Source organism: Apus apus, chromosome 2, assembly GCF_020740795.1.
Source record: "Apus apus isolate bApuApu2 chromosome 2, bApuApu2.pri.cur, whole genome shotgun sequence".
Lineage (NCBI taxonomy): Eukaryota > Metazoa > Chordata > Aves > Apodiformes > Apodidae > Apus > Apus apus.
In genome coordinates this window covers 105,750,166-105,775,754 of record NC_067283.1, presented here as the reverse complement: position 1 = coordinate 105,775,754, position 25,589 = coordinate 105,750,166, and the positions used below count along the sequence as shown (strand labels likewise).

At 38.3% G+C, this 25,589-nt stretch overlaps 1 protein-coding gene across 4 annotated transcripts in view; it reads right to left on the bottom strand.

The window, feature by feature from the left end:
- DLGAP1 (DLG associated protein 1) overlaps positions 1–25,589 on the bottom strand; it is a 411,297-nt gene that overhangs the window by 252,711 nt on the left and 132,997 nt on the right. For 3 of the 4 annotated variants that reach the window (XM_051611840.1, XM_051611837.1, XM_051611838.1), the window contains one exon: positions 6,662–6,772. The gene's annotated coding sequence lies outside the window, so the exon portion shown is untranslated. Of the gene's footprint in view, positions 1–6,661; positions 6,773–16,955; positions 16,992–25,589 lie in introns of those variants that run through there. The other variant, XM_051611841.1, reaches the window with a different exon arrangement.

The window sequence follows — 25,589 nt, the reverse complement described above, 5'->3', positions numbered from 1 at the left end:
CTGACACAAGCCTGTTTTCTTACACTAGAAAAAATGTTTAAAAACTTCTGAGTGGGGACACATAAGATATAATTTCATTATGTGCTAATAATCACAATCAGACTAATCATTTTCTATGTTAATTGTTTCCATGTTGTTAAGTTGTGCATTCTTTAAAGAAAAGTGAAGGAAAAAAACCCAAAATCTCTATGTTCTCAGTTACTGGTTCTATACTCACATAGTGTTAATCATGCACAATGCGGATTTCTAGAGCCTCACAAAACTCAGCTTCGTAAGTAAACAAAACTGAGGACAGAACTCAGCTCTGATTCAAGGCATACAGTGATATTCGTCACTCACTCTCTATGACCATCCTATTTCAGATGTGTATCTCTGAAATGTAATACTAGGAAATTGGCTTGCAAATAGTACTTGTACTGATTACAGATCTGGTTTACAGGATGAGTGGCTTTTAGCCATGCAGACCATAGGCAGTGAAGTGTAAAAAAGAAAGAAAATAGGTAATTTCTACAGCAAGGGCTGCAGTGTTCAGTGACAGTGAAATTGCTGCTTGTACTGGTGCGTGACTGGGTGTTCAATATGTCTGCGCAGCCTCTAAGTCAAAGTAACCCTGAAGGAGGTAAAATTGAGCCAACCAGACTCACTTTAGAACAAGGTTCTCCTCTTGAGAGACAATGATCTGAAGTGAACTCTATATATAGATGACGTTACAGAAAGCCAATAAATGTTTCATTAAAATTTCTATCTAGTCCTATTTCAGGACCTCCTCTGGTCAACACACTCAGAGGACAGCGGAGATCCTGAAACATGACTGAATATTTCTGCTTTGGCAATTAAATCTGACTCAGCTAGCTGAAAACCTAACAGAAACAAAGTTGTTAAGCTGCTCGATGCCATCTATGTACACAGGCCTGGTCTTTCCCTCTTTTCCCTACCAGCAATGGGAAAATGGAGATGAAACAGCATTCTACTACTATAGCACAAGTGAATCAGAGTCATGTCATTAAGCAGACAGAGTGTAAGAAAACACTTGGAAAGTACTTCAAAGGCAATCTCAAGTGGTTCCTATTAGGTTAGAAGAGTTTTTAGCTTTTCTCACATAGAAATATATAAACTCACTGACTCTGTGAACAAAAGAGACCACTGGGATAATAAAGTCTAACCTGCTGAGTAACACATTTCAGAACATCACATACTACTCCACAGCACCTTCGATCAAGCCCCATTTGTGAATCAAAAGCAGAGTACTTCTTTTAGCTTTGCTGCTTTTCTAGAGGAACCCAAGGGATCTTGGTGAATTTAATGAATATATTTCAAGGATGTTTGAGCATCTAATTCCCTAAATTGCTTCAGCAATCCTAGCCTTAATTCTAAATGAAATCTTTTAAATTACAAGAATCCACAACACTGCTTGGTAAGTTGTTCCAGTGTGTATTTACTTCTGCTTAAGAATATGCACTTTGCTTCCATTACTAGGTTTAATTTCCATGTACTGGATATTTTTTGTCATCACTTGGGAGTCTCATGAATTCAGTATTTGTTGCCTTCCACAGTGAGAAAAGAGTTTTCTGATTCCCTCCCTGAACACTGAAGCAAACTGGACATTATTTTTAGTCTCATTTGAGCCAATCTTGTGGCTTGTCCTAAAGCCTCTCCAATTTTTTAATAACTTTTTCAAATGTGAGTACCTTAATGAAATATGCCCTGGAGTGGCTGCATTTGGAATAGAAAGGTGATCTCATATTCCTAAGCCTGAGTAGTGCATTAACCTGCCACCTGCAGAATTGTTTTACAGTTTGTAAAGTACCACACCCTCAAAAAGCTTTTCAGAGTTTTGATTTACTGGATCACATTCCCATTTTCTACTCTTTTATTGTTGTACTGACTAATTCCTATCCACAGTATTTTTCTGTATTTATATCAATATAGGACATGCAGAATGATACTTTACATACAAACCCACCCAAAATGTTTAATGCAACTCACCCTCCTTGGTATCTATCACTTCACCAATTTTTGAAGTATTTCCACTTAGTTTTGGTTATTTTAGATTTTCTTCCACTCCTTGAAATTGCCCTGTTTTCCAGGATTTGTGAGATCCAAATTTTAGTTGTTGAAAAAACTTCCTAGCCAGCTTATAAAACCTAGGACCAGATTATTTAATTGTGCTGATTTTGTAACACTGAAATAATTCTTCTCACTTTAAAAACAGTAAGATGAGCATTTGTAGGAAATGTCTACCACAATTAAACATCATCAAAACACTCAGATAAAATAATGCCTTAGCAGCAAAGGCAATTCACACAGCTTCAGCAACAGACATGATTATACATTTTGTTCTTACTGAATGATATTTTGTTAAACTCTTTTTATTTTGATCTTGAGAACATAGTTACTGCATCCAACCATGACTGTGGTCTCTAGAGCATTCAAATCCTGAATACCAGCCCCTTCCTCAAATCATTAACCACCTTTTTAACTGTGCCTACAGCACAGAAAAGGAAGATAAAAGAGCTGGGAGGAAAAGGCAACAAAACAAAAGATAAGTAGAAAATATACAACAGAAATAAAGCAGATTGCAGAAACATTTTACAGCAATAATAAAATGGTACAGAGGGTTTGATATAAAATAAGCCTTCCAGAAGAACACAGTTTTGTATTACCCAATGAATTGGAAGAGGTTGCTAATTGGCCACACTTTCACTATTCAGCAATTTATCTTTTCGTTTTCCATGCCTGAAAAACTAAACTAAAAATATTACCTGAATAATATTTTTGTATGGTGTTACTGCTTTAGTTGTTGTAATCGTATAAAAAATACAGACAGAACATATAAGGACAGATTTTGCTTCCAATACTCTTTCCAGTGTGAGGATACACGTGGAGCCCCCGATCCCATGAAATCATCAGGAGGTGATGAGATATTTATCATTGTGCCTATGTCTGCTCATGATGTGCAATGCAAACCTAAGACAGACATCTCTCCGAGCATCAGCAAGCTAAAAGCAGTACCAGTATCATAGGGCAGCTTGTTTGTAAGGCAGGTGGATTTTTTCAGAGGTTATTTTATACCATGGTAATAAATAGATTTTCACACTGTGCTCAAACTGAAATACTTTACTGGAAGAGAAGGATGAGTATATAAGAAATGTTCCCTTTCTCAGAGTTAATGGTGTTAGTACTTTTGACCCACCTTCTTACAGGCATCCACTTGCAACAGTATGCACTCACAAAAATAGCTACTCTGGGTGAATTCATAGGCCTGTTGGGCCACTGTCATAAAGAAAAGTGGAAGTTGATGCCTAAGATGATAGAAAAATATAAAACAGTTGAATAATTATGGTATTTCCTCTACTACTATGTCCCTTGGCCTCAGGATTGCCATTGAAAAGTCATGTACTGGCAAGCAGGTCTACTTTGGCTGTGGTTTTCACTGTAAGAAAGGAAAACGATGAGAAAGGGCGTTTTATAGTTAAGGGGCTCTCTATAATTTCTAGGATTAATATAAAATAGGAAGAAAAGGTAATAAATAGCAAAGGACTAAATGCTTAAATATTTAGCCTTACTTCCTTACCTAACTTCTACAGCCTCGTGTTCCCTGGATTTTTAACTTGTCACCGGAGGCAAAAACGCATTTGGCCCATTACTTCAGGTCTCTCTTATTGCCTACATACTTTTGTTTGAAAGAGCTATCCCTGTCTTTCATTTTGGTGTTTGGTTTTCCCAGAAGTAGAGAAGGGAGTGGAATATATAAAACATAATTTTATTTTAATTTTTCTGTTTTATCTAACAGACAAGACAATTCACCTGTCTATCCCATTGTAATTTAAGTTTCTTGATCAGCTTGCAATTAGCACCTGAAAGCTCATTTTTCTTTATATTTTATGACACTTTCTTTGCCTCACCTAAGCTTTTGTGCCTTCTTAGTGTACTTTACCTGAGGCAATAGTTCTAATTTCTCTCATTACAGCTGTTACCTTCACACCAGCATTACTAGTAAAATAACTTACACTCCCTCTTTTACTGCATCAAAGATTATAATATCTTTTAACTGGTAATTTGTTCACTATGTCTGGTGCCCTTTTTCCCTGAGGAACAATATATTTTGAAGAGCCCAAGACTACTGTATAATTAGATCATACCAAGCATCCGCTATCCGATTTCCCATTAAGACAGGAAGACCTTAAGATTTAAATTTCTTTCATTTATTTTCCCTGGAGGGAAATTAAGAGGAGAGGATTAATTATATTCCTTTTGTTTAGGCTCACTAAAGTTCAATTTCTTCTGTGTCCCTAATACACTTAATACATCTTCCCCTCATCTGACTTTTTCAAAGCCTAGTTATCCTCTCCCTGCCAACAAACATGTCTTGAATTGATGGCATATTTAAGTTCCATCTGCATCACCTCTTCTCCCAACATGCAGTAAAAAGAGCCTCTATTTCACCCTCCAAGTGTAGGTGTTTGCTTCTTGTGAGTAAGCAGAATGTTGCCTTATTAGGAGGAATGTGTGTGTTTGTATATACCTACAAATACCCTATCCAAAATATTAAATACCTTATCCAAAACTGGGTGGATCACCTGAATATATGGACTCTATAACATATCGTAAAAAGGATCAAATTCAATAAAATAACTAAAGCACAAGTTTACTTCTTAATCATTAAAAAAGGAGATCACCAATACTCAGATGAACTTCAAGTAATACTATAAGGAAAAATGGTACATGAAATTGTTGTTGGAAAGCATCTGTCATGATGTGTGTGAACTGACAACAGGTATTTTGGCATTTCCTGATTTTTCCTAATTTTTGCAGAGGTGATTGCACAGCCTTAAAAATGTTCTTGCTGCAACATTCTTAACTTCCTTGACCCTTTGAAAAGACATATACTCAAATCCAGGTGCATGTAATAGCTGAAGCTGAGCACAGCTGTAAGAAGCTGAACACTGGGAATGCTGGAGATCGTAATTTTACCCAAACCACAAGGAATTTCTCTTTATGAAAATGCATAGTATTTGATATAAATATATGTAAGTGATAAGTAAATGTATAACGGTGAAAAACAAATTCCTAAGCTAAAAAATCTGACTTTTACTTACGAAAAATCACATAATTGCAAATAATTGATGACCATTTTAATGGTTTAGACTTTTACAGAAGGCTAAACTGAGGCAAAGGTAGCTGAACTTACATAATTAGTTTACATTGTCAGAAAATATATGCTAGCTCCAAGACCTATTCTGCAAAGAAAATGCACCACTTTTTCTAATTTATACATATCTTAGAAATATATGTCTAATGTAAAAGCATATATATGTATGCTACATATGCAGCATATAGAATCATATCTACATATATATACATATTAAGCATAGTATATCATAATGGACACAGTTTTATGGCTATGGAAACATTGCAGCAGTATCAGTATTTTTGCCTCTTCTAGTAAATTTACTAAAATACAAAGCAATTGTTGCTGCTGGATAATTAGACAACACTCTAACTGTAATAAATACATTTTTAAAATGAGGTACTCATTTAAATTTTTTACATAAAGGGAAAACAATGAGTAAAGATCATTCTGGAGTGATACAAAAAGTATTCCAGAGATCTAAACAGTTCACTCAGTATCTTAAACCTACAATCCACTCATGAAAATTTCCAAGTTGAAGTACAGTATCATACCTAACTAATCCTGATATACCCATAAACCAATTCTATTGTTAATTAAAATATTAACTTTGTAATTAAATTGCTTGCTACTCAACTGTAAGCATTGTTCTAAGAGTTACTTCTAAACTAATGTAAAATCATAAGCAGAATGACCACCATTAAAAAAAAAATAAATTAAAAATACTCTGCCTGTTCCTACTGCATATATAAGTCTGTCACATGGTAATAAAGAAACACAATATGGAACTGTTCATTTTAATTTGTCTTGATATGATTGACTTTGTGAAATACCCACAGTTCACTATATGTAGACATTTTACAGGTACTCAATTTGTGTTCAAGGGGCTATTGTTGCTAAAGGCCAGCTTATCTTCAGTATGTCTACAAGGTCAGTAAGGTCCTGTTTTTTTTTCTGCTCTTGGTGTAAGAAAACCAAACACCACTACCCCCTGCAAAAACACCCCAAACTGTGGAAACTGTGCAAAAGATATTTCTTTCCTTATCAGAGCTCCTGTAAGCAATTCCAGTGCTGTTTCCAAGATGCTGCAACTACTCCCCCATGCTGTCTTCTGTACTTTGTTCTTGGCTCTGATCTCACTCTTTCATTACACTCCTCCAGGCCAAATCACTCCTTTCCTCTCATACTTTTTACATTTTCTCAACAGCTACAGCACTAGTTAACATTTAAGTTTATATGTAATATTTTTATGTTCATGTTAGACTGCTGGAAATTGTTCACTACCACATTCAAAGACACCTGATATTAAGTGTCTGCAGCATGCAGACCCAGAGAAGTGCAAAGATGAGTTATCACACACATAATTTTCTAAGTCAAAATAGCAAGCTATCAGGCTATCTTCATTTTCATTGAAGTGGTTCAGAATTTGCAATCATTTGGCTTCCTGTCTTTTAGCAAATCTAGAGAAAAATTAATTAATGCAGAGATTGGTCAAAGAGAATGATCAGTGAGTACGAAGAAAGGACTCACCTCCTTCAGTCAGTTTTCCATTTTAGTTTGTTTCAACAGTTAAAGAGGGAGGAGATTTCTTGCACGCTCTTTAATTCAGATGTCAGTTCCAATATTTGATGCTTGAATATTCTGTAACACAATCAAAGTGTAGCAGTTAAAAATACTAGCCTGAAACAAGAGAAAATTATTAATATGACAAGCAATAGCATATTCATTAAAAATTACAGCAGTATTGAGAGGCTTTATATCAACAGTCTGCAGCAAATTTTTCACATGGTACTACACTCTCCTCCTTACAACAACAACAAAAAAATCACACACACTCTCTCCCTGCACAAAGTATGAAGAGTTTGACAGTTCCTTTACAGAAAGATACAAAGACTAGTTACGTGCAATTGCCCCAGTAAACCTACTGACTCTCTGCAAGCTCACCTCTCCCCCAGTCCATCCTTCTACAACCTTTTTGCACACTCCATAAGCACCATGGAGTCCTGCTGTCTTTGTCTGAAAAAGCAGAGGAGAATGGGAAGAAAACTTGTCCAGGCACTCAGCATAATACACAGTGCTTCCCCACCAGCATCCATTAGGTGGTGGACAAAGTTGCAATGACAAATCACTGCACATATAAAAATATGATTTTTTAAAATTATATGAGTAGAATATACTTATTTCCCAGACATTTTCTTTCTCTAGTAAGGAAAATGATATATATGTTTCTCTCTTCTTGGTTTTCCAGTACTACTTACTGAGATTAACTGAAATAAATGGCTTTTATCTGTGCTCTATATTTAAGCTCTGTGAGTCATCTCACTATTTCAAGTTTTGTTTCTCATTGCTTAAAGGTCTAGCCTATTTTATTCTCTCTCTCTCTCTCTCTTTTTTTTTTTTTTTTTTTTTTTTTTTTAAAGAACAATTCGTAAATACATACAGGCCAGAATAAGTGCAAGCATTTTTTCTTGTAAATGCAGTTAACTGCTCCAACCAAACTTTTACTGAAAAGCACATTAAAAGAGAGGAAAAAAAGTGTGGCTAAGTGTACTTTGATATTGGCCTCAGACTATGCTAAAGTATGATCAGTACAACAACTTGTTTGATGTGTTGAAAACTCCTAAATTATTTTACTCTTGATTGTCACTCCAAGACACCTTTACACAGATCACAGTTAACTATGGGGCACCAGTTTTCAGAAAAAGCAAGTAAAATTTTTCAGAGAAAAATTTACCTGCAAATATTACAAACTCATATTTATAAAGCCTGAAGAGACCTAACCCACCAGAATGTCTGATTTCCCACTTCCCATGCGGTAGAAAATTTTCTGAAATGGACTCCTTTGGAAATGGGATGCATATTTTAGTAAAGTGTCAAGCTTTGAAGTTCTTCCAAATATCCACTAGGAGGAAAGGAACAGCCTATATAGTTTATTTTTGGGAATACGAGAACCTCAAAAGCAGTCAAACTAATAAAGGCCTGCATCTTGTTCCTGCCTTTTTATTTACTTTGAGATCCATCTCTGAGATGAACTAAATTCTGACACTTGTTCAGAGTCCCTGAAACGAATGTCAGAATAGAAACACATTCCACTAGTACTCCAATGACAGCACTTTGTGTATAGCTGGCTTTGTGGGTCTGCTTCTCCCCTGAGATACATAACCATCTGTAGTGTATTTGTTCTTAAGTTTAAATCTAACTTTCCAGTTCTTTCTCTACAGATGGTCTTTAAATAATTTTTCTTCCTTGGTTGTTCAGGTTTTTGTGTCACAAGGGGGAAAAAAAATATTTAAAGCAAGAAAATATGATGGTAAACCATCAGATTAATGGTGGGATCAAGAGAGAAGTACAGAACCAGAAATTACTTTAAAATAATTTCAGAAATTAATTGATTTTCAGTTGACTGGATCTCTTTTGAGAGAGACTTTGATTTGACTACAATATTGACTACATCATAGCCATTTTAGATTTTTCCCCAAGAGTATAAAATTGACAGAGTATATTTGGTTGTAAGAAGTTAACTGGTTCAATTTTTCCATATAAGATCCCCTTAGGGAGCTTTCAAAGATATGTCTAAAGGATCAAATCGGGCAGGTCTTTATGCAGAGCTTGCAATTGTAAGGACTTCTCTGAACCCACTGAAACTCCCATGTTTTAAGATGTGTGCTTGAGAACCTTTGCTGGAGCTGGGCTCTAATTGGTTTCTCTTAGCTGACAGAATTTGCTTGGATAGGAGAAATCTTAACTTAGAATCATAGAATCATAGAATCATAGGGGTTGGAAGAGACCTCGAAAGATCATCTAGTCCAACCCCCCTGCCAGAGCAGGGTCACCTAGAGTACATCAACTTGTCAGATATGTTCAGTGATGACAGAGGCACGGAGGCCAGGCAATGAAGAGGTATCACCTGCCTCACACTGCCTAAGCACATTGTAAGCCACTGCCTAAGACGTGAAAGAGGAGACAAAATTTGAGAGGAACTATGTGCAAACATGAGTATACCTGACAGTTTTCAGAGATGGCCAGAGACTAGTGTGCTTCAACGTCTGTTATACACATGGTACTATCCACATCAACAGCCCAAACCAATTCAAAATTGTTTTAATAGTTTTAAAATGCGTTTAATTCTTCGTCCCTTTTGCTTTTAGTCCTTCTTATTTGTGTATGTCCATGCCTGCCAGCCTTCTCTGCCCACTTTCTCTATTTTTATTTTAATTTTTTTTGTAAATCAGAGATACAACCAGAAAAGCTTCACAGAGGAGAAAGATCATGGAAGGTAAAGAATGATTTCTGCATAAGGGACAAATGAATAAGGTAAGACTCTCTGGTCTATGACAATGAGAACTGAACCATGGAAGATTATGAAAACATGAGTGGCATGGAGAGGGTTAGTAAAGTTATTTTTTTCATTGCCTCATTCTGTCCAATGCAAGAATGCATCAAATGAAGCTGGTTAAGAATCATGTTCTTAAAAAGGAAGAAAGCACAACAAATTAATAAAGGGAGGTGGCTGTTTCTGCAATGTGCAGTTGCACTGTGGAACTCACTGCCACAGGAGGTAATGGACATTAATGATACCTTCAAGAGAAATCTGGACAGGTGTGAGAAAATTAAATCGCCTGAATTTAGCTAACTATAAATGTTCAGAAACATCCAGTTCAGAAAGACCCAATGTTCAAGACAGCTGGAGGCTAAGAGCATGTTTGACTTTTGCCCTTGGCATTGCAGACAGTTTATGATTTTTTTTTTATCATACAACCACTACACTGTGCACATTGTCATTTTGATACTGGCCCTGCTTGAGCAGGGACTTCAACTAGATAACCACAGAATTTCTTTCTATGTAAATTATTATGCAATTCTGTACTTCTAAGAAATAGAGTCTAATAATCTCTGTACCACTCCTGTGCAAGACACCAATTCACTGTGTGACCATTATAATTAAACTAAATTTCAATGCAAAAATGAAGTGGAGGTCTTCAAGTGTTTTAGGACTTGGTAAGTCACTTGACTTCTCTTCTATGTGATATATCTTAACATTCCTGGGGCAACAGTATCACAGTATCATTCTGGTTGGAAAAGACTTTCAAGATCATCAAGCCCAACCACTTTGCAGCATCCACCACTAAACCCTGTCCCCTGGCACCATATCTGTCTTCTTAGATGTTTCCAGGGATGGTGGCTCAACTGCCTCCTCAGTCAGCCTGGATCACCCAGTCCAACTCCTGCCTCAGAACAGGACAACCCCTAAGTTCTCACCATGTTCCTGAGAGCGTTGTCCAAATGTTTCTTGAATATGGTCAGGTTCTGTGCCATTACTGCTTCTCTGGGGAGCCTATTTCAGTGTTCCACTGAGTGGGTGAAAAATCTCTTCCTAATATCCAACCTAAACCTCTCTGCACATCTTCCTACCATTCCCTCGGGTCCTAGCATTGGTCAGTAGAGAGAAGAGATCAGCACCTACTCCTCCTCCTTCTTCCCTAATGAGGAAGCAGTAAGATGCGATGAGGTCTCCCCTCAGTTCTCTTGCCATGCATCATTTTTAATTAACAAAAATAAATTGTAAAGGAGGTGGATCAATTTTTTACCCTATTTTTTTTTCTTTCCCATGTATTTTTTCACACTTCTCATATTTTATTAAGTAAAATTAATTCCTAGTGAAAGTGCATGACCATTCATTTTTCTGTAAGCAATATCAGGATACCGACCCAGTTTAACAGCACAAAACTCTTCCATTACATATATGTATTTAGAGGGGCTTTATATAGAGAGCTCCCTTTCAATGAGGGCACCTAGGGTGGCAAATGGCAGATTACCTCAAAAGTTCAGAAGATGCCTCTTTCAGAACATGATTTAGTGTACATTAAGCCACTACCATCAAATATTTTTTACATTTTTCAGCACTAGGCAGGACCCTCACGTATTTGCTACCCAAATTATAGCAAAATAATAATAATTACAGAAAGGAGGACTGCCTAGTAACTATTGCAGCTGAACTTATAAGAAATTAATTAGATCCATACTGGTGTAGTAGTAATGGGAATACCATAAAGCTTAGCAATGAGCACAAACTACAACCTTCTTCCTATACAGCCAAGACTGCAATATTATACACACTTATTCCTCATTTGTAAAAGTAACACTCTCCCTCTGACAATTAAAAATCAGACTGAGTACTGAGCTCCAGTAAATTACAAATATAATTAAGTAAATAATAAGAAAGCCCAAGTCCCTACTTAACACACGCTGCCAATTCAGCTAATCCAAGCACAGCAAATATTAATGCAATATTTCAATGTCTACAGCTCAGCTCCTGATCTACAGTAATAATAACAACACATTAAGATTTTGTCCATAGTCAGAGCAAACTGCTTCGTTTCCCCAAGATGACTGGAGCACCAAGTTACTGATAATAAGCTGCTCATACTTTCCATCATCCTGCTGGGGAAGGCGGGCAGAGAAGATGAGCACTTTTAGCTTAATTGTATTTGCCACCAATTATACAGATGCAGACTACAGACTATATTTTACTCTGAACTGAAAAGAAGCCAACCTGAAGCTATTAAACAATAAAGGATTAAAATCAATGCCAAATAAAGTGCTGTGCAAAGTGTGATTTTTAATTATGCTACTTTAGGAAGTCACTAGACAATAACTTTTGGTGTTCCCTTGTTTCTGCATCCAAAATGGAAACAATTCATCCTTTGAGAAAACCAGATTTCAGTAGCTAGCACACCAGTAAGAAAAAGTTAAAAATCCTGGATCAGTGATAACTTCAAATAAGTTCTATGCAAGAAATTAAATGCATCTACAATTATGCTGACAGCACATATCACTTGCCAATGATGTACGATAGTGCTGATACGTGCTGATATCTGTTTACAAGCTCACAAAGAAAGGATTAAATACAACATAATTAATTCAAACTTAAATATGTATTTATACCACTATATTACAGCATGTGAATGGCAGACATTTCACTGGCTCACAGCAGTTGTATTATTCTCAGCTCAACCTCATAAATATTAATTGTTTTGAAACTGAGTTTTTAGTCTGCACATGACAAAGGAAAAATCCCAAGCCCAGGCTCTCCCTCAACATCAATCCACAGGAATAAAATATTCTCTATGAAATGTTCCTGCATCAGCACCAGTGGGAAGTTTTGCAATCTCTTCTAGTTGGAGGTAAACAGTTCTAATTTTCTTTTTATTGTAAGTGAAAGACTCAGTGATATAAGGCCTTAATTTTCCAAAACTGTTTTGCAATAAGGAGATGATTTCACAGCTCCTTGCCCAAGACTGACCCAATGTGACATTTTTCATGGCATGTGCATCAAGGACTTGGCTCAAAAGCAGGAAGAAAACTAAAATCAAGGCAAATTTAAAAACAAATAAATCATAAACCCACCACCTTCATTATCCATGAGGATGCCAGGAAGTCTAGGTATTTTAAACAGGACTAGCAACAAAACACAAATCTTACCACCATCCTAAAGGAATGAGAGAAATCTGAGTGCAACAAGTGAGAGAGTAGGGAAAGAAAGGCCACAGGCAACACCTATGGTCATGCTCCTCCTAACAGCTGCTGCATTGATCCTGTTGATAACTTCTTGTCCTACTTTGCTTGTGTCTGGTGGACACAAGTACCTCCAGTGAGGTGAAGCTCTTGCCTTGCTCTGACTTCAGAGGGAGAGCCAAGCAGCTAACTCAAAGCAGCATTGCAGCTGCCATGCAGAAAGGTCGAAGAAGTATGAGAGGTGTCCAGAGCTAGCAACTAGGCATCTGGTTGAAAGGAAGAAGTCAGAGAGTTGTGGTCAATGGGACAGAATCTAGTTGGAGGTCTGTGACTAGCGGAGTCCCCCAGGGGTCAGTACTGGGACCAGTACTGTTCAGTATTTTCATCAACAACCTGGATGAGGGAAGAGAGTGTGCCCTCAGCAAGTTTGCTGATGACACTAAACTGGGAGGTGTGGCTGACACACCAGAAGGCTGTGCTGCCATTCAGTGAGACCTAGACAGGCTGGAGAGTTGGGTGGGGAGAAACTTGATGAAATTCAACAAGGGCAAGTGTAGAGTCTTGCATCTGGGGAAGAACAAACCCATGTACCAGTACAGGTTGGGGGCTGACCTGCTGGAGAGCAGTGTAGGAGAAAGGGACCTGGGGGTCCTGGTGGACAGGATGATGACCATGAGCCATCAGTGTGCCCTTGTAGCCAAGAAGGCCAGTGGCATCCTGGGGTGCATTAGAAAGGGTGTGGTTAGTAGGTCAAGAGAGGTTCTCCTCCCCCTCTATTCTGCCTTGGTGAGGCTGCATCTGGAATACTGTGTCCAGTTCTGGGCCCCTCAGTTCAAGAAGGACAGGGAACTGCTTGAAAGAGTCCAGTGCAGAGCCGCAAAGATGATTAAGGGAGTGAAACATCTGCTTTATGAGGAAAGGCTTAGGGAGCTGGGTCTCTTTAGCTTGGAGAAGAGGAGACTGAGGGGTGACCTCATCAATGTTTACAAATACGTAAAGGGTGAGTGTCAGGAGGATGGAGCCAGGCTTTTTTTCAGTGATATCCAGTGATAGGACAAGGGGTAGTGGGTGCAAACTGGAACATAGGAGGTTCCATGTAAACATCAGAAAAACCTTCTTTACTGTGAGAGTGACAGAGCACTGGAACAGGCTGCCCAGAGAGGTTGTAGAGTCTCCTTCTCTGGAGACATTCAAAACCCACCTGGACAAATTCCTGTGTGATGTGCTCTAGGTGACCCTGCTCTGGCAGAGGGGTTGGACTAGGTGATCTTTTGAGGTTCCTTTCAATCCCTCAGATTCTGTGATTCTGTGATCTGGCATGTGTGCAATATCATCCCAGTTCCAACTGTGTTAATGGCATGAGCAATGGAAGAAAAGACATAAAAGCTTCATGCAATTTGTAGAGCACACTAACAGTCAAGCTCAGTTAGCCTGTCTCTTTCTCCTCAGGAAGGAAACAAGAAAGAAAAGATTTAGGCCATCATTATTTCATATAAAACAATCTCAGTGTGAAGCACTGTATAGAGACTGGCCAGTCCATCTCCCCATTCTGTTTGATACATATATATATACATATACACATAGCAATATATTTATTCACACCACATATGTGGTGGAAGTCTCTACACTGCACCTGCAGAGTGAAGTGAAACATTATAAAAAACAAGTATTTTTTTTCTTTCCCAGGCTGTTGTACATCTTATGCAATAACTGCCTAAAATATCTGTACATCACACAAGTGCTTCTAACACAACTCTGCCAATTTTTAAAAACCAGTGTTCCTCAAAAGACATTTCTGTAAAAGTATAATGCTTCTTCCCAAATTATACTGCTTTTCATGTTCCTCGGAAAGCCTTTACTTGCCTCAGTTCACGCTCACTTTTGGAACACGTATAGAAGCAAATATGTCAGTAACACTGGAAGAATTATTGTGTTTTTAAACCACAGTAAGTTTTCATCCCTCTCTTCCTCAAAATAGTATGATGGGCAATAAAAAAAAAAAGGAAAGAAAAACCAAGGCATATTGTTTTTCACTATATACAGTGAAAAGTAGACAGCTTCAAAGTATGTATTCCAGAATCTGCATGTGAATTTTAAACATGTCCAGCTCATGTTTGTATTTCATGGTCTTACTCCTGCCATCACCGACATTTTCTTTGCTTTGAAATGCTAAAATCTGTTTTCAGACTAAATAGCAATCATGAGACATTTGAGCAGTTTTTTATATTGAAATGTTAAAAAATGTATCCAGCTTTTCAGAGAGAAATTCTCAATTACACTGCTCATTGTAAATATTCTGTGTGGTAAGGAACTCTACTTGTGGAGCACAATCAGGAATCTGCAAACAGGGACATACTTTGATAACATACTCACCAGTTTCATAAAAGTTACATTTCTCATAACAAATCAGTCAACATAACAGACCATCGTTCAAAATATTTTAAAAAATATTTATTTCTCTTTACTATTTCCTAGTGAGAAAATGTCCAATATTTTTTTTTGTTCATCTGGTTCATGTCATTCCACACTTGCTTTGGAGCCAAAGCAAAACATCACTGTGGATATTATGATTTAATGATAAATAACAAAGGCTATCCCTGCAAACTGCCATGGTTAAAGCATCTAGCTAGGTAATGGTTTTCCAATACAGCATGAATTTTTTTTGCTCAGCAATCATCCAGTGGCTGTACCTATACTCAAGCCTTCAAACCTGCCAAACAGGGCTCTGGATACTAAACTAGATGTGGAAAAAAAAAAAAAAATCATCAGAAAATTCATTTTCTTTACATCATGCTACACTGGTTGGAAAAATGAAGAAAGTTTACCTCTGCATGAATTCCTAACAAACTGAACTTTCTTAGTCAAGGGACAGCATAGATTGTGTGTTATGTCCTGCACAATTAAACACTTGATTTTTTTTAAAGTTAGGGTAAGCCTTGTATTTTTCCACCTCGGCAAGCTGAGAACAAAAGGCCTAGGCAAGTTCAAACTGCCTTGTCAGTAGAGCTGATTCAGAAGTCTACAAAATAACATCTTATGTCACTGGCATAAATCATGGCAAATATTCCTATGTAAGCTACTGATGCACATGCAAGCAAATGAAAAATCACAGTATACCAGGTTTAGCTCTACTAGCTGTAAATTAGTTAATGCTTTGTTTTATAAACAAAATAGTAGACCACTCTGCCAGGTTGACCCTAACAAAGACTTTTCTCCTTCTTTTTGTGATAAAAAGCAAGACACATGAAGACAATCTTCTGCAGCCATGAATGTGGTTCCTTAGTCACAGGAATTTGTTGCTAGCCCATCTCTGCTCACACTGGCTGCCAACATTGCTGTTGGTTTGAAGGGGAACATAGTTTCAATTAAAAAGTTTCTTAGAAATCCCACAGAGTGTAACGGGATTTATTATATCTAACCACACAAGCACAGGCTTTCAATAGTGTTTTACTGTGAGAAAAGAGAAGAAATTGCCTATTGGGAGAACTTTTTATATGTGTTTTTGATTACAAACTTAACGGCATACCAGCATGCAAGAGCACTGTACAAAGACAAAGAGAGAATACAACTCCTGTAACTGCATGTTGCTTTTGCTTAATTATTTTATTAACTGCTTGATTAGATAGTTTGTGCAGTACTTAGGAAATGTAAAGCCAGGATAAGTGATAATTAATAATATTATTTACGTAACATTCAGCTGCAGCTGCGAATTGTACACATGTACCAAAAAAAAGATGAACTTCATGATGGTGAAGAAACAAGCTTGTGTTGCTGGTGAACTTCCTTCGTCAGGAAAAACAGAATGTGAAAGCAGTCACAGGGAGGATACAGTAGGCTGGAGCCGCAGAAAGCCTGTTTCATGGCAAGTGACAGAAGCAAGAGATGAGGTGAATGAATGATACTAAAAGTGCTGCCTAACTGCTTATATTAAGGCGAACATATGGTTGAAAAGAAGCAGAACTTCAAGGAAAAATGACAGTTTCATTGAATTGCAAATAAGAGGTAATAATTTCAACATCCTCTATGAGAGAATACTTCTAGATGTTATTATAAGCTCCAGTGGATGCTGCCTTGGACCAATTCATGAATTGGATCATTTGAAGCTGCCGCATTTAGTGCAGCAAGGTTAGAGGTGGAAAGGTGCTCCTGCTATCACTTTCTGGTGACCTAACAAACCTGCTTGAACTGGAACAGCAGTTTCTGCTGTCAGAATTACTTAAGAGCAGAGTGATAAAGGGAAGACAGCATTTATCTCTTTTTTCAAGTCCAAAATAATGCATAAATGGATGAAGCAAATGGAATAGAGTACCTAGTGATGGCAAAAAAGCAGGAGGGTCTAGTGGCACGAAACATGCAGAAAAGGTTTATCTGCTGCTCTAAGAATAAAGTCAATTGCCTTCCATGAAAACACCTGCAAAGGATGAGAAGAAAAAGAAACTTCACAGCATTTATATCAAAAGTCAAACACTTGATAGTGAAGAAAATGGAAAAAGGGAATGAAAAAGGAAAAAAGGGAAAAAAAAGGAAAAAAGGCATTTCTGCCATGACTTCCAATGGCAAAGTTACATGTTTAATAATAATAAGAGTTCAAATGTACAGCTAGATATTAAAAGGTAAAACAAATTAAGGGAACAGAAGATGAAAATTCAAATTAACATATTCATAATCATAAATAAGAATATTTGCAGTCTTAGATACTATTATTTTGATGTTAACAAAGATTTTCCATGTGGTATTACAGAAAGTTTTAATACAACTTCAGGAATTTTTCAGTATTTCTGTTCCTTTAATAGGTTTATTTTCTTCAGCCTGCTAGTATATGTAAAACACCTGCAGAGACGACTTAGTAGCAGAACATATGAAGTTTTTTGACATTGCTTTAAATATAGAGAATGCTGAAAAATCTTATGGATGCATACCTTAACAGATAAAGAAGCCATAAGCATTTTGCAATATTGTTGTCAAATTTGTCTAATAGTGACACATTATTAACCCTTTTAAAATTTCATTTTAGTATTCACATTTTACTGAGCCTTCGTTTTATTAGTTTGGGGAATTAGCATTGTTTCCATTACTTACTATTTTGGAAATTCACTGCAGTGCTACGGCAAACAAGCTTAAACCTTGTTAGGTACTCTGTATTTTATACTGTTTACTATAATAAGGGACAGGTACTCAGAAATTGGAGTTTTATTATTCTGGAAGGCAGCATGTGCACCACCTTGTCCTGGAGAATTTTGAAGTGAAATGTTTTAACTTAAGATCATGGAATGTAGGAAAAATTAGTCAGTAAGATGAAATCTCTCAGCAGAGCCCTGACTCCATCCTCTCATGCTGTGGTAGTTTTTGCACAGACACAGATACTGCCACGCGTGGCACCCAAAGTCCAGGCGCCCTGCCCACCATTGCTTGCACGCTTGGTACTTGTATATTTTTACTGACAAAAGCTACATAATCGCCTTGTGACGATGACAATCGAGACATTTAGTAAGCCAAGAACATGCAAGTCTCTAAGTAAATTTTGTCCTCTACCAAGCCATGCTGGAGGATTAAAGGCCCACTCTAGACTCAGGCTGCTAAGGGGGGACAGGCAATTAGTTAGTGGTTGTGGCTGTTCCTTCCTTCCCTCCCACACGCTGCCTCCAGATGCCACATCACAACCTGCATCATGCTCAGATGACATGTTTCTGACTAAATGATAAGGCAAGAAGCCGTTTTCTTTCCAGGAAGTTCAAGTTATGACTCTAGAAGCCATTCTTCATTTGTTGTATCTAAGCTCCGCTGAACATGGAGTGTGCAAGGCTTAGCAGACCCTACATGATCATACTTTGAGCATAAGGAAAACATGCTTTGAATGGCAGCTCATTATAGCCTATCAGGAAGAGCATCTAAGCATCACTTCTACAAGCTTCGAGGCTTTTTGTTTGTTTGTATTTCACAGTCCTTCCAGAAGACAACACTACACAGCAAAATGTACATCTTCAGTTTCTCCACATGTTAAAGCTTCATTTTATTCAATTTGGCACCTTTTTGCAGTTATTGCAAGATTGCAATTGTGTATGTGTATGTCTTACTGAAAGGAAAAAAATGTTTATTTAATGAAATTTTTTTTTTTTTGCTACCATCTGGAGAAAGTTCACAGTCAACAGATCTGGTGTTTGCATTTTGTTAGTACCTTAAGGTACTAAAACTTGACCACGTGGGGATGGACTGATCACTTTTTGTGCAAAATGACATACAAATTGCTCAACTATGCACCTGGTGTGCTTATGTGCCCCTAAACAAAGAATGAAAGTAATTGGGGCAGCTTTTTCTACCAAGTATGCACAGGAACAGCTGTATTTTAGTGTCTCAAGTCTAGTAAATCTCATAGAAGTCCCACAGAACTAAGAAAACACTCCCAACAAACGAACCTTCACTGATATGCTGCAGAAAATTTTATTGTTTAAGCTTGTAATAACATGTTGAATGCTACATGGTGCATGACCCATAGTCCTAATGAAGACTTTATAATAGAACTGACAGTATCACAGAACCACAGAATCACAGAATGTTAGGGGTTGGAAGGGACCTCTGGAGACCATTGACTCGAATCCCCCTGCCAGAGCAGGACCACCACAGAATCTAGGGCAGGTCACACAGAAACACATCCAGATGGGTCTTTAAAGTCTCCAAAGGAGACTCCACAATCTCTCTGGGCAGCCTGTTCCAGTTCTCTGTAACCCTTGCAGTAAAGAAGTTTTTCCTCATGTTGAGGTGGAACTTGCTGTGTTCTAGTTTGCATCCATTGCCCCTTGTCCTATCACAGGGCAGCTCTTCCTTCTTGACACCCACTCTTCAGATATTTATACACATTAATAAGATCCCCTCTCAGTCTTCTCTTCTCTAGACTAAACAGCCCCAGGTTTCTCAGCTTCTCCTCATAAGACAGGTTTTCCAGTCCTTTAATGATCCTTGTAGCCTCTGTTGGACTCTCTCCAGTGAACCCCTGTCCCTCTTGAACTGGGGAGCCCAGAACTGGACACAATACTCCAGGTGAGGTCTCACTAGGGCAGGAGAACCTCCCTCGACCTGCTGGACACACTCAGTGCACCCCAGGATACCACTGGCTTTCTTGGCCACAAGGGCACATTGCTATCCAACGAAAAACTTGTCCATCAGGACTCCAAGGGCCTTCACAGAGTTGCTTTCTAACAGGTCATCTCCTCATCTGAACTGCTGCATGTTGTTATTCCTCCCCAGGTGCAGGACTCTACACTCCTAAGCATATCCATCTTGGTTTTGACAGTTCATTTGGTAGATTTTGCACTAATGGCAAATGAAAACCACCCTTAAAATATTTATCAAGAACACCAGCTGTTTCTTCAGATGGCTCTTGCCTCTTTCCAGTTTTTAAATAGTTAACTAGTTACTGTGACAGAGAAATCAAGTCTTGATATGAGAAATTCCTTTCAACAAATGTTTTGAATGAGTACAGAGCCTTTTCCTTTTGTATTTTCCCAACCCATGCAAACACACTCCCCAAGGTGCTAGAAATTTCTCTCTCCTATTTGGAACTTTCTTGCTATTAACTTTTCAGATTAATATTTTTATTAATCATATTGCTCTAAAATCCTTTTGTTTAAAATGTAGCAATATTTATACAATGACATATTCAGAGATGGATCATTCCGAGATATTTTTTTTTAACATAAGCCTTTGAGGAAGTGATTAATAAATGCACTGGGAAAATATGCAATAAATGCCTCTGGCACAGTCTCCATATAATGTTGGCTGAATATCTGAATATGTTCACTTTGTTCTTTTGCAGTCTGAACTGTTGATTTGTAACATTGGCTTCTGTCTGCTAGACTACAGAAGGGATGCGCAATGCTTTCATTCCAGGTTAGTAAATACAAAATACCAGAACAATACAATGCTGAAGTGCTCCAGCACTTGAATAACTTCCTGTTGTAGCAGCCACCTGTAATACAAGCATCAAATGTGCATGCTTGCTTGCTTTTGTGTTCTGGACTTCCTTGACAAACCATGACTGGGAATTTAGCAGCTGGCTGCCATGCAGAATCTATCACTGAATATTCACACATTATGGCACATTATTAGGTATGGCTTGAGTGGTAAGACTGTCCATCCATAAAAACTAGCCTGTGATTTGCAAATAAATCCTCAGATTGGAAGAACCTTAATTTAAATGGTCACAGACATAACCTTATCTATTGCAAATGTTAAAATAGTTTTCAGACAAAGTAAATCAAATGATAAGATACAAAAGAAATTATAAATGTCCCAGTTTAAATATCAATATATGTCCTTAAAAAAAAAAAAAAAGGCATTTACTAAGCAAAATAGCATTTGCTTAAATTTTTATGAAGCCAAGAATATGAGCAGTTTGTCTTTCTTTAATCACCCATTTAAACACTGATTCTCTGAAATCTGATGTCAATTGCAAGGCACTCTTGTCGTCTATATCCTACAGAGGACCTGCATAACCTGTATTTCTCCAAATCACAGCTGTGTCAATTCTATATAGACATTCCTTTTCAGTCAATTTTAACTGTATTTCTAGCATTTTAAGTTAGTTACATGCATGTAGATGAATCACAATGCCTCTGAAATTAAAATCTGGATATTTTGAAACACTACGTTGTTGATTTGCCTGTGCGAGGCTGGCTAGATACTGCAGAGTTGTGGCAGAGCCTTCTGCAACAGGACAGCCCTGCTTTTCTCAGTTTCTTTGGTCTCAGGTTAGCAAGCTCTTCAGACTCAAGGGAAGTGTGCATACCACTGTCAGCAGAGGGAACTAAGTTCTGCAGTGAAGGATGATTAATAGTTTTTCTACTTTTCCCTTTCCTAAGTTTCTTGAATTTTTTACACTTTGCAAATGTTACACAGTTGAATTTGGCAATACCTCACTTTCTCTGACTACCAGACAGCCACACACAAGGAGCTCAGAAATTCTCTTTACTGGTTACAAAACAATTACTGATCTTATCACCTTCCTTTAACTATCCAGAGAGTTCTACAGAATGGGCTGGCTTGTCTATGTGCTTATTAAGATACATGCTTATTTTTGTCACATGAGACAAGATACGTGCTGGGTTTGGGGATGGGGGGATGGATTGAAGTTCTTTAAGGGTTCTTTAAACTACTATATTTCTTTAACAATTCTCCAGGCTGGGACTGTCTTTATTTTATACAATGATTAAAACAACAGGTCTTTGATTATAGATTGGACTTCCCACATACTGCAGTGACCTCTGCATTAAATAGCAGCAACATAAGAGTATTAGGAGTCTGTTTTGGTACCACGCAGTAATGAAACAAAACCCCAATTCACAGTATAGGCGCATGAGAAAAGAAAGCCAGATAAAGCAGGGGAGAAGGCTACTGAAGCAGGAAATGCTGTAATACCAGACGCAGCTGAGCTCCCTCAACAGAGCTCACTTTGACTGCTAGATGAAGGGATGCATAAGAAATAGAATTCAGTCAGGGCTGAATCAGATTGGTAGGAATGTTTGCCAGATATTTCAGTTCAATTTTGTTTTGCATGACCAAAGGATTGTCCCTGGGGAGTTACGTAAGTTTTCATATAGATAACTTCTTCTTCAACTTCTTATTGTTGCAAATCTGTGCACCTTTCTGCATAAATTTGTAAAAATGTTGTCATTCCAATGATCTAAAATTTGAAAAAACAAGAACTGCCATGTCATTGCTAGCTGTGCTTATTCCAGGAGAAAAGGGATACATTGCTATGGAAAATCATGAATGCCTTTTTACTTGTCCTGTTTTACAGTGCAATATCAGATATTTTAAGCACTTTATGCTGACTGTCACTTATGTTCAGGAATAATACAAGCAATAGTTCAAATGCCACATTCCTAAGCGCCATCTCCCTTATTCTACCTTTCCAATTGAAAAGTAACTCTATTTTGCCTTTTAAAAACATTTACTCATTGACAGAGAAACTCTCCCACATTGTTAGCTGACAGAGTCTGAATGAACAAGTTTTACAATTTCTAGAGGAATATATAGCCAAATGTTCTGGTTTGGTGGGTTTTTTTGGTAGCAGGGGAAGGGCGCCAGGGGTGGCTCCTGTAAGAAGCTGAGAAGCTCCCCCTGCTCCAAACCCAGCAAAGAGCCATCAGAGATGGCGACTCAGCGATTAACATAGGAAAGAATCAACATAACACCTGAGCAAAGAAGCACTTAGGGGAGAAGAGCTGTGCTGGGGCAGGAGAGCAGTGCTGGTGGCTGGTGTTGAGGAAGGGGAAGAAGGTGCCCGAGCAGAAGTTTCCCTGCAACCCATGGCGAGAGGGCAGGCTGTTGCCCTGCACTCATGGAGAAACGTGGTGGAACATTCCCTGAAGGTGCCAGGAGGGGTGAACTTGGCCACTGGACTTGGATTTTGTGGCCAGAGAATTTCCTGCCTGTGGACTCTGATTACCCAGCTTTGGAAGACCCCGGCACCAGGGGAGTTGGCTGCTCCTGAAGCAGTCTGTGACTCTGGGAAGCCCAGGCTGGAGCAGCTTGCTCCGGACCTTGTGGGATAGACTCAGGAAGGAGAGATTCATGGAGGACTCTAAGGAATCCTTCTTCCTGAGGAGGAGGGAGCAGCAAGAACCACCAGCCTGTGAACTGACTCTAAACCCCATCCCTGTCTCCCTGTGCTGCTGGCGGGAAGGAGGGAGAGAAACCAGGAACAAAGTGATTTGGGCCCAGGAAGAAGGGAGGGGTGGGGTAACACATGTAAGCCCTGCTCTCTGTGTTGTCTGTGTCCTGTGTGTGTTTGAAAAGTATTAAATTAAATTATTATTTTTTCTCCCAAGTTGAGTCTGTTTTGCCTGGGACCTTAATCGGTGAACAATCTTCCTTGTCCTTTGTCTCAACCCTCCTTATCCCAGAATGTGTGCGTGTGTGGGGAGTTGAGTGAGCGGCCATGGGGCTGTTCCTTCTGTTGTCGTGTTGGGCCCAAACCACGTTATTGGTGAGCCAGCCAGGAGAAAGGGACAAAGAACTATGACACCAAAAGAGTCATAAAGTGCATACACACGTGGAACAGCACTGCCCAAAGCAAGACTGTGAGATATCCTGAGTACTGCAACTGCCCATGCATGCCGTTTGCTCTCATATACAAATATTTCCCCATCACACACTTAAAAAACCCCAACCTGGATCCATTTCCTAGAATCTTCTCCCCATTGTGTGCTTTGCCGGTTTATACGATCCACAATATGCCAATATTGGTGCAGAGAACAATATAAAACTCAGTCCCTGAGATGGAAAGTTTTGTGCTATATTACTGACCTGTTTTTAGAGTCTGAAAGAGTAGCAATGACAGCAGATGAAATGGCAATAGAGAGATAACTGGCTTAAAGTAGGACTCCGTGAGAAAAGGTGGAAGGAAAAGAAGTAAGTATGGAATGTGATACCAGAAATTCAATCAAGCAATCAAAGAAAACACATTTTAGCTCAGGAGATAAGAGCCTTGCTTGTATTATCAATAGAAAATAACTTCAGTTTAGGATAGGCCAGTATTTTCAGAACTGCTTAAATGCAGAAATTCTAAAAGTTGTGGGAAACTTGCTACTGGTTTTGTTTAGATAGAAATCAGTGCTATAGACTGCAGCACAGCCTAGGTGTTTTTGAGCTAATTTGAATACAATATGCACTATGGTCATGGTAACATGAGATACAGCAAGATAGGCTATGCTGTGAGCATATGTTTGCAGTTGGAGAAATAACTACACTGATGTTGGACCAGTTGGATCAGTTTTAGCAGAAAAAGCCCTGAAAATTGTTAAGCACTTCAAATTTCCCAATAATAACAGACAAGAGCTCGCTCAGAAGACCCCAGCAGATGCAGATGCTTTACTGCAGGTCATGGTCTAAAACATGCTTTTTAATAGAGTCAGATATGAGCTGCAGGGACAGAAAAGGGAGAATTTTGTTCCAAGTTGTGCATTCTTTGGGACATACCACATACACCCCACAAGGATCCTTCTCTGTAGACCTATACACTGATCAACAAAGTAAAATGAAGACCAAATTTGAATTTTCTCAGAAACCAAAAACACCAGTAAGTATGGTCTAGAGAAGGTGTGGAGGAAGAAAACTTGGTAAGCCTACATCAGTCACATACCAGAAACTGTATTTCCAAGAAGGCCTTGCAGAATAGGAAGCTACCTGGGCTAGGAACTGCTCACTCAGATGTATCCATTTGCACTCTTTCCCGCAAGCTCAGACCAATTAAACCGAGTCTCTCTCTTCCTCCCTGGCTCCTCCAGCAAATAAATGCATTAGAGGAATGTCAAGATAAAGAGTTTACTTTAAAGTCTTTTCATCCTCACTGTTTAACGGATGACTCTCCAGGTAAAAGCACAATTAGACATGCTATTCCAGCAGTAGCAATGTGGCTGAGGAGCTTTTCCCACTTGCAGCTTCTCCTCAGCTGCTTGTGAATCCCCTTCTATTAAACTTGTCAACTAAATTGCACCTGTTGCCACTCCCTAATCCTACTCCACCAAATGCAATTTAGCTCCTTTCCCATTTCTTCATAGTTGTGTTTCTTTTGTTTTGTTTTGGTTTTGGTTTCTTTCTAAAACAGCCCTTTTTGAGACAATAAGGCTGGTGAGCAGCCAAGATTCATAAGCATATTTGATTTTATATTACTAAGCATCACCCAAACTACACACTGTTCCATATGACAAAAGCTTCTGTATCAGAAAAAGAACTAGCTCCTTGCAAGATAAAACAAGAAGCAATTACAGATAATATCATATCTCATCTAAAGTCTTTTAGACATGGAATCTCTGAAATAAAAATAACTAACTTCATGGCCCTTTACAGTCTTTTGAAGAGTTCCTTTGAAATACTATTCTATTTTTTTTCCTTGCATTGAACAGATCTAACATTTTGTAAAGGCTGAATAAACTTACAGTAAAAA